The following is a 15,073-nucleotide window of genomic DNA, read 5'->3' as shown; positions in this document are numbered from 1 at the left end:
TAGGATCAATACCCAATCCACATCAACATTGATTAGCGTGACCCTACCCATGTGGGAGTTCACTGAAATGCTCATGCATAAGTGGTCCCTGGTACTTTGATCACCTAACTATTTAATTGGAGCCTGTTCGGCCTTGATACCAAGGATAAAAGAGAAGGGTCAAGCCCATTTGATCACCTAAGTATTTAATTGGCTATATATTGGCATTATTTTTCTTTTGCTTCTGGTCAAAGTAGGGTATTGGCATTATTATTTTTTTGCTTCTGGTCAAAGTAGGGTAAGTAGCACCATTTTTTTCTACTTATATCATTTGTTTCCTACTGTGTGGTACACCGTGTTGTTTGGGAGAAATCCAAGCCGTTCATCATTTTCTTCCTATCATTTTAGGGCTTAAGCCCAAAAAATGACATACATCCGAAGCTCAGGTGAGCCACACCAGGAAACAATGGATATAGTTCCAATAGTACTAATTTCCCAACCCACTTTTTCCAGCTGGACCCAACATAGCATTGGATTAGCTTAGATTTTAGGCCCACACCTTTAAATGAAATCGCAAAATTTGTAGGGAGGTTGAATTTGTCACAAGCATTACGAAAGTGGGCCCCACCTAGCATTAATGGGTTTCTTTTGAAAGGTTTTGCATTAAAAGAGAGATGGTCAAAACAATAGGCAGTTCTTAGAAATACTAAAATATTTGGGTCAGAAAGTATTCAAGACTCACAACAAGTGGTCTTGGGATTAATGGTAAAATTAATAAGCAGTTTTCGATAAATCATTTAAAAATAACAATTTTTCTATCCATAGACCAAAGTAGAGGAGACTAATCGACTAGACAAATTCCAAAACAAAATACTCTGGTGGGAGTGATGGATGATACGTAGGACTTAGAAATTTCAATCATGGCTCATAAGTAATTTAATTAAACTGTCCACATTAAAGGCATCCGCTAAGATGAGCTTTGAAGCAAACATAAGCTTAATTGATTACCTCACAGTTGGATTGGTGGACATTTATTGGCTGGCTAAAAATATAAAATATAGGAAGGTCTTGTTTCAACAAACCAGTATTTCTTAATCAACGGATAGAATTGTTCAACCAATCTCCACCATTTTAACTATTGTTTTCACTAATTTAATAACCATTTGCACTATTTTAACTATCATTAAGAATTTTTCTCCATCTAAATTGAAATAATGCTGCCATGTGACATTTTCTAAGTTGTTTGATCTAATGATGTCTTATAAGCATCCTTTCTTTTTCTTCTTCTTCTTTTTATTATTATCTTAATGTATGAGCCTAAAAACATGGCTTAAGTGAGCTAAGCCAACCTTTTAAAATTTCACGGGAGTAAGAAGTACTATATTTGTGTTTTATCTTCCTTGTTCATGTGATTAGGAAATTTTACGTGTTTTTCATTGTTTTCCATAGTTTAGCCTTCTCAATCAAGTAGCATCTCATTTCATGGTGAAGTGAAGTTTAACCTTCTCAATCAAGTAGCATCTCATTTCATGGTGAAGAGACCTTTCTAAAGGAGTTGGATGATTTATTCTTTTACTTATGATTTTATTAATTATATATATAATTATTTATCATAAAGAATTTTAATTTTTCTATACAAACAAGCTAGAATATATATTTGAGAGAAAGAAATCTGACATATCTTGTTAGCTTGAGTCCATTAGAATTTCCGTTGCCTCCACTACATAAGATCCACACACAAATATAAAAGACTAATGTAATAATGTCAAGGCGGGGTGAGTGGGCGCGGATTGCGTACTACCCCGCCCATCCCTGGCTCCGAACGGGCACTTCTGTGGGCGGGCCCATCACGGTGAGGAAGAAATCCGTCCTCAAAATTACGTGCTGGCCACGTGATGGTCAGATCCTCCTGGATGGGAGTTGATTGCCTGTGAGCTTGTGGGCCCACAGAGATGTCCGTGACAAATCCACTCCGTCCATATGTTTTGAAAGACCGTAATAGGACAAGATTGTGAAAGTCACGCAGATCCAAAACTCATGTGGGCCATACCACATGAAACAGTGGGATTGAACATCTGGCGGTGACGGAAGTCTTGTATCAGGATGATGTGTTCCTACGGTTTATCTGAGTGGTAATATTCCTATGAACGGTTTGGATGGCATATAAAAATTATGGTTAGCTCCAGGAAGTTTTCAACGGGTGAACGTTGCTGGTTCCACTGTTTTGTTGTGGTGGCCCACTTTATTTTGGATATACTTGTATTTTAGAATTCTATCCTATTTTGATCTTTTTAAAAAAGATGGACGGAGTGGATTTTCATGGACATCTCTGTGGACCCCACACAGCCCTGGGCACAGATATATCCATGTGCCGGGGTCACAGGCAATCCGCTCCCTGATTTTTAGACCGTCCAACATTTCAGGTTGGCAGATGCCGTACACACGCTCTGGTGGGCCACACCACGAACTTCGAGGTTTGAATCATTGATTGCCGCGCACGGTACGCACTGGCATCCTCTTCCACGTATACACGAGGCAACGTGTAAGCCCAGAAACATCTGATCGGTGGATAAGATGGTCCACGCGAAGATGATCCTAAAAAGCAATTACTAAGTTGGCACGCCACACCTGTATATGGTTTTAACGGTCCAGATCCAGACTCCATGCCATTGGAGCACACGTGGCATACGTGGATCAATTCGACACCGTTCATACGATAGTCAAATGATAAAAAGCATTGTTTGCCCTGTTTCGACAAGTGGACGTCTGGTAATCAGACCATTGGCCTGTCTGTTTCCCACCGTGGATCGACTATTCCTCCAAATTCTCCTTGACGGGACAACCACAACCGTTCAAATGTTAGCCTACTGATAAACGGTTGTCCGCGTTCAACTGAAAACGTTCCCAATATTGGTTGTTTGGATCTTCCAATCTGGGACATTGTTTGGGGAGTCTCCCATCCCTAGTGGGGTCAAAAGATCGATGGTGTAGATTACAGAACAATGGGCCCCAATTATAGAATTGAAAATTTCGTGTAACCAACGGTCCAAAACTGTCACTCTTCGAAGATCGTAACCCAATAACCAGCCGCATACAAGCGGACACAAGAAAAAACTCAGCAATGGCTCACAATCATTTAAAGAAGAATTATTTGTTAGATGAATGGCCAGGATGGTACAATCACAGCAATCCTAAACTAGTGGCCAATCAATGACGAAGGCAGCAAATGTGTGGTTTTCATCTTCAAGGACGGGCATACCTTTAGCGTTTTGAAGACCTCTTGTACATTTGTGAGGGGGGCGCGGGAGGTGGCTGGGTCCCTGACTGTGGGGCCCACCGTGATGTGTTGAGTACATCCATGCCGTCCATTCGTATTGAAAGCTCATTTTACGGAATGATACAGAAACTGAAGCAGATCAAATTCTTAAATGCATCATGGTACAGGAAACAAAACAGTGGTAAATGACCGTTAAAAACAAATTTTGTGGGCCACAAAAGCTTTGGATCAAGATGAAATTTGTGTGGTCTCTTCATCTAGGTCTTTGTAATCTTATCAGCAGGTTGGATGGCAAATAAACATTCCGGTGGGTGGAAATCCGTGAATTTTTAATGGTGGAGATTCAATAAATCGTCTTTTCTTTTGTGTGAGCTACCTAAGATTTTTTTTCATTTTCATTTTTTGGATAATCACTGAAATAATCTATCAAAATGGTTGGATGGTGTGGATTTAAGGAAAATAGATAACTGTAAACCCCACCGTCGGGGGTACACCCACCTCGGTGGATCCGAGGATCCACCGAAGCCTCCCCCTTTGTGAGGTTGACACGTGGTTGGCGTGAAATGCGTGTTGTACTATCAGCGTCCGGAAAGTAGTTTTCTAGATAACACGCGCCATCCCCACACGCACCCGTAGAACAGGCGCCAGGCGTCAGCCTGGAACGTATGGGAAGAATCTCAGCCGTTCATAAGGTGGGTCTCACCATTGAGATGTGCTCACAAGAAAAAAAAACCGTAGACTGGCCTCAAGGAGAGGACCACCTTGTGCACGGTTCAGATATCATAGATGCTATCTAAAGAGTGAAAAGGATTCGCGGTACACAGAAGGGAAATAAAAAACTTATTATGACCCATCGTAATGTTTATTTTCCATCCAACTGCTGAGGATAAAGGGATGAAAAACAAATATCAGCTTGATCAAAACTTTTGTGGCCCACGGGAAGTTTTTAATGGTTAATAACCACTGTTTCATTTAGTGTGGTCCACCTGAGATCTGATTCTATTTGATTTTTGGTCTCATTATCTAAAATGATCTTTTAAAACGGATTGACAGAGTGGATATACTGTACATACATATATGTGTCCCCACCATCAGGGCCGGGCCACACCTAATCCGCTCCTGTGAATCACCTGAGGACATCCCAATATTCAATTTTGGATATACTTGAAACGGCTTTTGAACATCCACTGCGTCAGCAAACGCGTGGAAGGTACGCATAGCGTCCTGCGCGTATGAAAATGTACACTTTTTAATGACTAGGATTCATCACACTTCAAGTACGAATTCATAATCCATACCGTTAGTAATATTCAATACAGTTTATATATTATATAAAGTATAATATTTTCCATATTAATATAACTCATCGTTTAAAATTTTTATATAAAATGGACGGATAGTAAAAAAAGTAGCAACGGTCATTATTCGATAGGAAATATGGAAAATTTTAAAGATTTTAAATCGTTTTAATATTATATATTTGAAACTACAATCCATTGAAGCTATGTCCAAACTAGATAAACGGTTTCGATCACTAATCCATGTAAAGAATTCTGCTAGTTTGTAAATTTAACGTTTGCTAATTCGTCGGACAAAAGCAATTTCTCCGCGTGCGAACTTTCAACAGGCGTCTGCTACAATACATCGTGATGTATTATAATAGAATAAGTCTGGATTGTATCCTTGTATCTAGGTGATTTTTGTTGATCTAAACTGTTGAAATGAGAAATAAAAATATGATGTTAGTTTATTCGAAAATATTGAAGATTTTAATATCGGAAAATCTTAGATTGTTGTCCCACAAAATAACGGTTAAGATGACAGACATATTAAAAATAAAAAGTATTTAAATTATTAAAGATTAAAATTTTGAAATATCTTATGAATTGTGGTTTCCATCATATAAACGGTTCAGATCAATTATAAACTCGTATTGAAGACTACACAATCTCGACGTATCTATAACAATACGTGGGAGCATATTGTAGCAAACCTTTCCCATTATATCCTGATAGACAGGTTGCTACTCCCACACGTACCGCATAAATCCCCGCACACGCACATTTACACGCAGCAGACGTGCCAACCTGGAAGTTTGTGGAATATCAGAGCGATACATCAGTGGGTCCCACTGAAAATATGACAATGTGAAAGCCATTACACTTAAATACGTGTCTAAGGCCACACACGTACGTTGAATTTGGACCTTTGGTATATTGCTTTTAAACGGTTATTTATTTTCAGGTATGGTGTCCATTCTGATGAATGGATCAACCTGAATTTTTTTCTCACAGTCACGCATCCAATTGGAGCCAGATCAATCCCGATCAGATGTCTCGTACGCAACCTTTGGTATATTGCTTTTAGAAAAAAAAAAAAAAAAAAAAACCTTATTACGGTACTTTTTTTTAATTGTTTTTTAAAAGGCTACCATGTGGACCCATACAATTATCATTTTCCACTGCATTCATGACGAGCGGTTGGGTGGATGTATAATTAAATCGGTCCATAACTTAGGTGGGCCACACTTCACCACTTATGCGAAAGGACCAATTCACTCTCATCCATGATACGGGTGGACTACATAATTGAAATTAGTATACTGAGTAACGAGTTTTCCCTGATGTGTCCCACCCGAATCATAGATGGCCCTCAGTTTTAGGATGCCGGGCTAAATTTTGGCATGTAATTTGGAGTGAATTTCATATGATTATCATGGCGTGGCGTGTAAAATCACAAGTTGTTTATGACCATTTTCGGTGCGACATGGACCAATAAAAGGACACCACAGGTTAACATTACGAGGCTAATATTGGTCGGAATCGTACTCTCATCTGAGAGTGAGTATCTTCTGTTTAATTTTCCTTACGAGGTGACGCGTTGTATTATAAATGTGAAGATGCAAACCTTTGTGCTTGTCATGGGAGAATAAATTAGCAATGCTATGTGGTCATGATTATCATGTCAATTAATAAGGTAGCAAGCCCAATTTGATTATAAGAAATTTGCTGAGAGAACATATCTTATCATGTATTCGGCAATGACACTCTCAATAAAGTTATCTCCTACGACGCTTCCAAAATAGAAAATCTTTTCAAAGGCGTTCAAATATTATGTAACATTCGAAAAGGTTTTGAATATTGGGAAATCGAACCAATATCCTAGTGAATTCGATTTCAATAGGCCCAACTCAAGAGAGATGGACACATTAGCTAGTTTAGGTCCCAAGTTGTGGTTCAGTAAAAACCAAGAAAATGGAAAATTAGATCTGACTTGGTCCAATAACAAGTTGGTATCAAGTGCCAAATCCCACTGGTATCCCAACCCATCGGGACTGTCCATATCTTGAAGAAGAAGAGCATGAAGTGGACCATCAAATGAGTGGTTATGATTAGTTTCAAGTCTAAGATCAGCCCTTGAGATTCTATGATCTTGAATCTTGACATTTCCAAGCTTGATTTTTAATAGGCCACGAAGATCTTTGAAATGGGACCAACTATGAAAAGAAGATTTAGGAAGCTAGTACTTTCAAAACCGTCTAAAGCTTGTTTTTTTAAATGCAAGTCACTAGTTCTAGATCCATTTGGGAGATTCCCATATCTAGAAAGTGTAGAAGATCCAGCATTAGTAAGATAATCTATAAAAGTGCTATAAAAAGAGCACACAAATAAAGGCTCAGAGCCATACACCAAACATATCTATCTAGTTTACATTTATCTTAGCATAACTTATCCTAGTTCTAGCATACATCGATATTGCGTGGAGACTTCTACTATAATATCTTAGGAGTATATTTAAATATCCCCATCCTTAAGTTGTAGGACTATAATTAACCAAGTTACGATTTAGTTGATTATATCCATTTGGTTACATCATGTTGACCACCCACCTCAATTATCTATTTCAATAGATGACACAAGTATTTATTTTATATTTTCATTTATTTCATTTAGTTGAATAACACTTTGTCAATTGTAAATGGTCATACATTTCAATATTAATAAAATTGGTATTGTTAGCTTTCTTTTATTTATTTGTACATTTTTGTTTATTTAAGAAATATTGAGTTGAAAGTACTGTTAAAAGAAAATGTTCTTAAGTTTATAAACTCACATCTATTATCATAAGGCAAATTGAATCAGTTCTAAAGGGCTAACCCTCATCCTTTCACAAATCACCTGAATGTTGAGCGTAATTGATTATTAAGAGGATAATTAGATCCCATGTCTAGTCTCAAATCTATCCATCTCAATATAGGGGAACACCATTGATTCAGTCAAATCTTGAGTTAAGTAGACTTCTGACAAGCCTCCACTCCTCTACCCACACATGAAAATTGAATATATGCACTCCATCACACAAGTGACCCAATTTCATTGAATTGGAGCCAGCAAAAGTCAACACTGCTATTTTTTTTATTTTTTTTTTCTTACCCTAAATTAAGATTACTCATCTAGGTCAAAGTGAATTTTGCATACACATCATGATGAGTCTTATAAAAAAAAATCAAGTCTCCTCACTCTCCAATTACAAAGATTTTATATATATATATATATATATATATATATATATATATATATATATATATATATGTGTGTGTGTGTGTGTGTGTGTGTGTGTGTGTGTGTGGAAATGGTTTTATGCCATCGAGCCTATGAGAACTTTCTGTTAGGTCAAGTTATGTGGGCTCCAACGTGATACGTGTCAAACATCTACCCCATCAGTCAGACGAACCATTCCATGATAGGCCTTGGGCTTAAAAGTCAAGTTAATCGATGACTTTTGTGGGCCACACCATGTACAAAAGTTGAGAGGGGTTACTCTCCCGTTAAAATATTCATAATCATTTGTTGGGCCCATCGAGGTGTGGTTCACAAATCCAGCCCATTCATTATGTGTGTACCACTTGGATGAGGTGCCAAACCAAATTTAAGATGTATCCAAATTTTAGGTGGGCCCTACCAAGTGCTTTTATATGTTTTAGGTATGTTTTTACATGATTTTAGATAGTATGACTCACCTGAGTTCCGTATATGGCTGATTTTTGGATATTCCATTATTTAAAGGGGACTCATCAAATGCACAGTGATGATGTTCAACACGCATCACGATGGAGCCCACGCAGCTCGATCTCATGGGAAGTTCCCATGAGCTCGACCACATTGAACCATATATATATATATATATAAAAGAATTGCATAAGAGGCCACTCCTCTTAATTTTGGCAGGGTCTCACCGTGATGTTTACATAAGATTTTACGTAAGGTCCACTCCAATCATTGGATATTTAGTCTTGTATTAAGCTCGTGTACAAAAATTCAGGTTGTGTGGTGATTAAGAGGGCTACACTAAAGTATTTAGGAAAGAGTCATCCACCCTTAATTTTTATAGGCCAATCATGATATTTATATAGAATCCACTCCAACTATTAGATTCCATACAAATCTTTAGGAACTCCGATAAAAAATCATATCCATTTGTGATTTGCATGAGCCACACTAATGAAAACAATTTAGAGAATGAGCATTGCCCTATGTGCTTTTCTAATCGTGTGGTTCACTAGGGTAATTAACAAAGCTGATTTTTAACACTTATCTTAACATGTGATGTCACACCTTATGGTCAGGCAGATTTTAAAATGGCACTGTGGTCGAGTCTAGGTGAGCCACCCACCAACTTGCTGACATGGTTACGGTAAGGGAAGGAAGTGCAGTGATAATTATAACCATTATTGAGGTACCTTTGGAAAGTCTTTTTTAAAAAAGCACCTGAATGTAAACTCCATATTAATTACATAGTTTTTCGTAAAATTTCATTTTTATAATTGTGACATCTCTCAGATATCTCACCATTGTAAAATGTTCAGAATCGTGTCCAAAATGACTTTCGTGTGCTGTGGCCTTTGCAGTGCTCTAAATGACTATTTTGCCCCCAACTTCGAAAAAGGTGCCCTTGCCTGGAAGCGGATTGGCTGGTGTACCACACACCAGCTCCATAGCTGATGCAGGCACCTGTCGTGCGAAGACGAGCGCTGATGCTCCTGGAGCTGGAGCTCCATGTTGCACTAACGTTTCAAATGATATCAAAGTTACGTGGGCCCCACAGTGATGTATTTATTATATCCACACCGTTCATCCATTTTTCGAGATCATTTTAGAGCATTATGCAAAAAATGAATCATATCCAAAAATCAACTGGATCACACCACAACTAGCAGCTGGGATAATGATTTTCACCATTAAAAATTTGCAGGGTCCACCATAACATTTATTTTCCATTCCAATCTATTCATAAGGTCACAAAGACCTGGATGAAGAGGAAAAAATTTCATATTGATCCAAAACTTCTGTTACCCCTAAAAGGGTTTCAATGGTAAACGTTAAATCCCCCACTGCTTTTTTCAATGTGGTCTACTCGATAGTTAGATCTGTCCTATTTTCCGTTTCAAGCCTTAAGACGAGCTCACCAAATGGATGGACGGTTTGGATCTAAAACATACCTTATGATTAAACCCACATAACTTGTTGACGTCAGTACATCAGCTATATAGTTGGTGAGTGGTACACCAGCCAATCCGCTTCTCCTTGCCTGTACGTTTGTCCTAGGAAGCGGATTGCATACTGAGTAGGGGTGCACATGGGTTGGTTTGGTTTGGTTCCGGGGTGAAATTGGAACCGAACCGTTCCTAATGGTTCTACAAATTATGGAATCGGAACCTGACCATTAGTAGCATAGAACCGAACCGTGAAAAATGGTTCGGTTCCAGGTTCTGGGCTTCAGTTAGACAATGTTCTGATTTTTTTTCTCATTTTAGAGTTATCTAATCAATGGTGAGGCCCATCATTTAAATGTTTTGGATCAGTTGTGAGCCATGAAATCTAAAATACTGGAGTAAATGTGTCTTCCTTCTTCAAAATCAGCAACAAAAACTAAAATCAGCAAGTAGTATATACAATTTGCCCTGCCTTCCTCACAATCAGCAACAAAAACCAAACTAAAGAGAGAGTTTCATTGATTGCAACTCTCCTAAAGACAGAATATAAGTTTAATGTACCATACAATTGCTATTGATATCGGCGGGATATGAGAAATCAAGAAAAGTTCAAAAGGAGAGACGGAAATAAGAAGGTTTATTACTTCTCATTTGTGATGAATCATCACCAAGCAACAACCTTGCAACTTCATCAAGTGAGACTGTATCTGCCTGATGAAATCAAAGTGCGTGGAGAGAGGGCAGGCGGGGGCGGCAACAGTCGGGCTTTTTAAAGTAAAGGTTTGGATCGACGGTTCGGATCTACGGTTCGGATCAACAGTTCGGTTCACGGTTCGGTTTGATTCTATAGGGCCTTAAATCGGAACCGATCCGTATCCAACGGTTCTCGAATTTTTAAAACTGGAACCGGAACCGGTGCTGTTTAGAACCGGACCAAGCCGAACCGATCTAACGGTTTCGGTCCGGTTCCACGGTTCTGACAGTTCAATGTGCACCCCTAATACTGAGTAACTCAGTAGTATTGAGAAAACTCTGTTGGGCCCACCGTGGATGTATGTGGCTTTTCTATGCTGTTCATCCAAATTTTCAGCTCATTTTGAGGGTTGATCCCAAAATTGAATCATAAACAAAGCTTAAGTGGACCACACCGCAGGAAGTAGTGGGAATAATGATGTCTACCATTGAAACCTTCTTAACGTTTAGGGTGATGTTTATTTGTCATCCAACCTTTTCGTAAGGTTACAAAGATATAGATGAAGGGAAAATATATGTATTAGCTTCGTATAAAACTTCATGGACCTAAGAAGTTTTCAACGGTACACATTCACTTCACACCGTAACCTCTGATGTAGTACACTTGAGGTTTGGATATTCTTAAAATTTGGGACCATAGCCTAAAATGATATGTAAAAACGGATGGACGGTTCGAATATGACACATACATTACAGTGGACCCCACAGAGTTTACTCAGTAAGCTTAGCTTGCTGAGTTAGTACGCAATCCGATTTATTGTCGAAGGTGGTGGCCACGCATGGGCCCGCATGTGCCTGTGCGTCTATCCAGGTAGGGTTGTGGTGATGCATCTATCCAACCAATTAAAAGTCCACATCTATAGCTAGGATCTTACAACATTGCATATTTTTATGCATGGACAATCCATGCTGTCCATTATATCTATTAGCCTCAATCCCATCCCATCTGCATCATGTGGTGTGACCTACATCCGTTTTGGGTGTGGCTGATTTTTGTTACAATAGCCAAAACATAAGGTTCTCAGCTTATGGACGGGACAGATTGAATGCAGGACCTACATCATAGTGGCCCCATACATTGTGTTATGGAGTACGCTCGTTCTACAAACTTTGTATTGAAACCACCCTCATTTTTAAACTTGAAGGAGCAGTTTAGATATCTGGATGCTTTAAGTTGCAGGGGACTTTCATCTGAAAGTATTTTCGGCCCTACAGGAAAGTGACTTCTCACTAGAGCTGTTAACAGGCTGAGCTTGGGGTTGGCCTCCACCTGAATTTTGAACTGTCTTGGGTAGGGCTGTCAGGCAGGGCCTATTCAAATTTTTTATTTTGACAGGCTCGAGCCTAGCTCATTGATAGCCCTACTTCTCACCCTAACCCATATGAAGTTGTCGGGAAGTTTTGCTTGTAAGTGTCTTATAGGTTGTAATTGACTAACAAGTGAATTTGTTTACCAAACATAACCTATAAATCACTTCCCGTACGGGGCTTATAGACATCCAAATGACCCCTAATAATTACTTAGAAATTGTGAATATCACATACAAGTCCAAAAAATCTGTTTAAATTTATCAGCTTAGATGTATCATGAACAACGAATAAAGTTCATTTTACAATTTGAATATTAGATAGATGGACATTTGTTGGACAATCAAATAAAATTATCCAATGATCCTTTAAAAGAAAAGTCCACAAATGAGGTTAGGACAGTTTTATGGATTGATTTTAAGAATGTGACTTAGGGAAAGCGAGTCCTGTAATTTTGTTGGTTTTGATTGATTTATACAAGTGAGGGCCACACTTCCAAGTACACATGTATCATGCATTATATGTTAACAAATCATCCTCATCTCAGCCACAACTGCCTTCGAATGGTAAGCACATTACCTACGGCGATTTTAAATTTAAGTTTAATTTAAACATGTGGCTTATCTAAATGTTATTGTAATCTATTATATATCGATACATCATCCTCTAATGGCTCAAGCTTTTAGAGTAACCAGTTGTTTGACATGGTATCAAAACAAAAGGTCTTGTCTTTGAATCTCGAAAGTAGTGAATATGCCTCCCTAATATGTTCTCCCACAGGGGGTTGTCAATAGTATGAGTTGTGAATGTCCCTCCACCCTTGCCCAGTACTTTCCCGTGTGGAGTTCTGCCCTATACATGCGGGAGAGTGTTAAAGTTACTTGATATACATTGATACATCATCCTCTAGCGGTTCGAGCTCTAAGAGTAACTAATCGTTTGACAATAAATACAAAAAGGATCTATGAGATCCAAATAATTTGATTGGCTTCATATATATCATTTCCCTTTATGGTATCAGAGCGATAGAGGAAAACTTGTCCCTTTTTTTCTTTTTTTTTTCAATCTTGACAATTTGTAACGGTTCGCTCTTTCTTCTAAGTGGACTACTTGACACCAACAGTCCAGATTTCTGAGCATGATCGAATCGCACATTGCCCACGATTGACTTGACCATCCCCCCAACACGATCGACTCAGGATGTCTCCGCCGATCCCCGATCAAATCATATATATCATATTCCCTTTATTAGACACTATCCATCAAATACATCACATTCCCTTTATCATACACTGCCTGATGATCACATAGCTCCCATTCCTGTTGGAGCTCACAGTTTTGCCAAAGTGAAAAAAGCTTTGCTACTCTATTGGAGTGCAATGGATGATGAACAGACCCTTACACATCACTTAGAAATTGAGCGTGGAATATAAGGGGGCGTTTGGTGCATAGTTTCAGACCGGGTTGGGCGGGATGGAATTGCATTTGGTCCTGTGCCAATTCCACTCAATGTTTGGGAAGAATGGAAAAGCTTGGAATTAGATTAGATGGAATTGCATTGGGTCCCGTGCTAATTCCACTCAATGTTAGCAAGTTGTGTAGGTCCCACCATGATGTGTGGGCTATATCCACACCGTCCACCCATTTTTCGAGATCATTTTAGAGCATGGGCCAAAAAATCAGGTAGATCTAAAGCTCAAGTGGACCCCACCATAGAAAGCAGCGGGGATTGAATACCTACCATTGAAAACTTCTTTGGGGCCACATAAGTTTTGGATCTGCCTCATTTTTAGGCCCATGCCATAAAATGAGGTTACAAAACAGATGAACGGTTTGGATATAACACGTGTTATTCTCAATACTTTTCAAAAGGATGGTGGGTATATCCATACAATGTACTACCATATTACAAACATAGCATGGAATTAAGCTTATCCCTATTATGGACAATTCTTGCCTTACGTATTAATTACGTTTTTTGAATCCCATCCCACCTAATCCTTCCCAATACCATGCGCCAAACGCCCCCTAAAAAAATTGAACCAAACCGTTAAAATTGTTGGTCCCAGTTTACAGTTACAATCAACCAAAACATTGTGCTCCTTGATCAGACAACCATTCGATTGGTGGACCTTTATCGAAGGGTCAAAAATGAAAATGTCGAACTGTCCTATTTTAACATACTAGCGTCCATGATTTCTAGTTTGAATTGTTCTAGGAATCTGATTTTGGAACTGTGACTTAAGACAGTGAGTTCCGTAACTTTTTTACAAGTGATATGTACTGGTTTTTGATAATATTTTAAACCTTGGTGCCCATGAAGTGTTGTACATGGCCAACATATTAAATAAATCACAAATGGCATTTTGTCTTAAAAATTTCAACAGTTCATGTGATGACACTGTCAGGAAGATGATACAGTAGAGCCCCAATAACAGGAGGAGATGCGGCAAGGTAATGTGCAAATGGGGTCCATCCATATGTAAGGTTCTCGCATGGACGAGATAATCCTTAGAAAATGTAATGGATAGGATTGCTTCATGGTATAAACTATGAATCCCATCCATCTTATTCATGGTTATAAAAGTTAGGTAGAAAACAATAACAGTTGAATGAACCATAAAAAAGCTGATAGATGAAATTGCTTGGTGGTTTTTGTGTACTTGTTCTAGGGTCTATTTGATAATTGGGAGTTCATAAAAAGAAAAAAAGAAAAACTATAATTATTAGTATTTTCTCTTGTTGATTTATAGAGGAATTCATGACTTCCATATGTAAGAAGTATACTTTTTTACTTAGTTCTCAAATACAATATTCAAGGTAACTCTGGTGAGATGAAGTAGAGATTTTCTACTTTTATATCAAACTTATTACTTAGAATTTATTTTCCTATAATCCATGTCTCAGTAGTACTTTGAGAAATAATGATTATAAATTCTTTCAATTTTCATAGTTTTATGCTTATCAACTTTACCCTTAAAATATAACCTATTCATCTCACTTTCATTTGGCAGAATGGATTTGCACGTATTTGCGTGTATTAAGTGAAAACTCATGCTTTAATATTAAGAATTCAGAGAAATCATTTGGCAGTATGGATTTGGAAGGAATTAGAATTGAAGGTATCTGAAATACACAAGATTGCTATGATTTAAAGGAATCAAATGCCTTTGTATTTGAAACACACAAGTTTGCTATGATTTAAAGGAATCAAATGCCTTTCTTGGTTACTTTTCAAAGCCGAGACGAGAGTCATATGTGTA

Source organism: Magnolia sinica, chromosome 15 (genome assembly GCF_029962835.1).
Source record: "Magnolia sinica isolate HGM2019 chromosome 15, MsV1, whole genome shotgun sequence".
NCBI classification, from domain to species: Eukaryota; Viridiplantae; Streptophyta; class Magnoliopsida; order Magnoliales; family Magnoliaceae; genus Magnolia; species Magnolia sinica.
The sequence above is the reverse complement of the archived record's forward strand: the minus strand, read 5'-3'. Positions refer to the sequence as shown.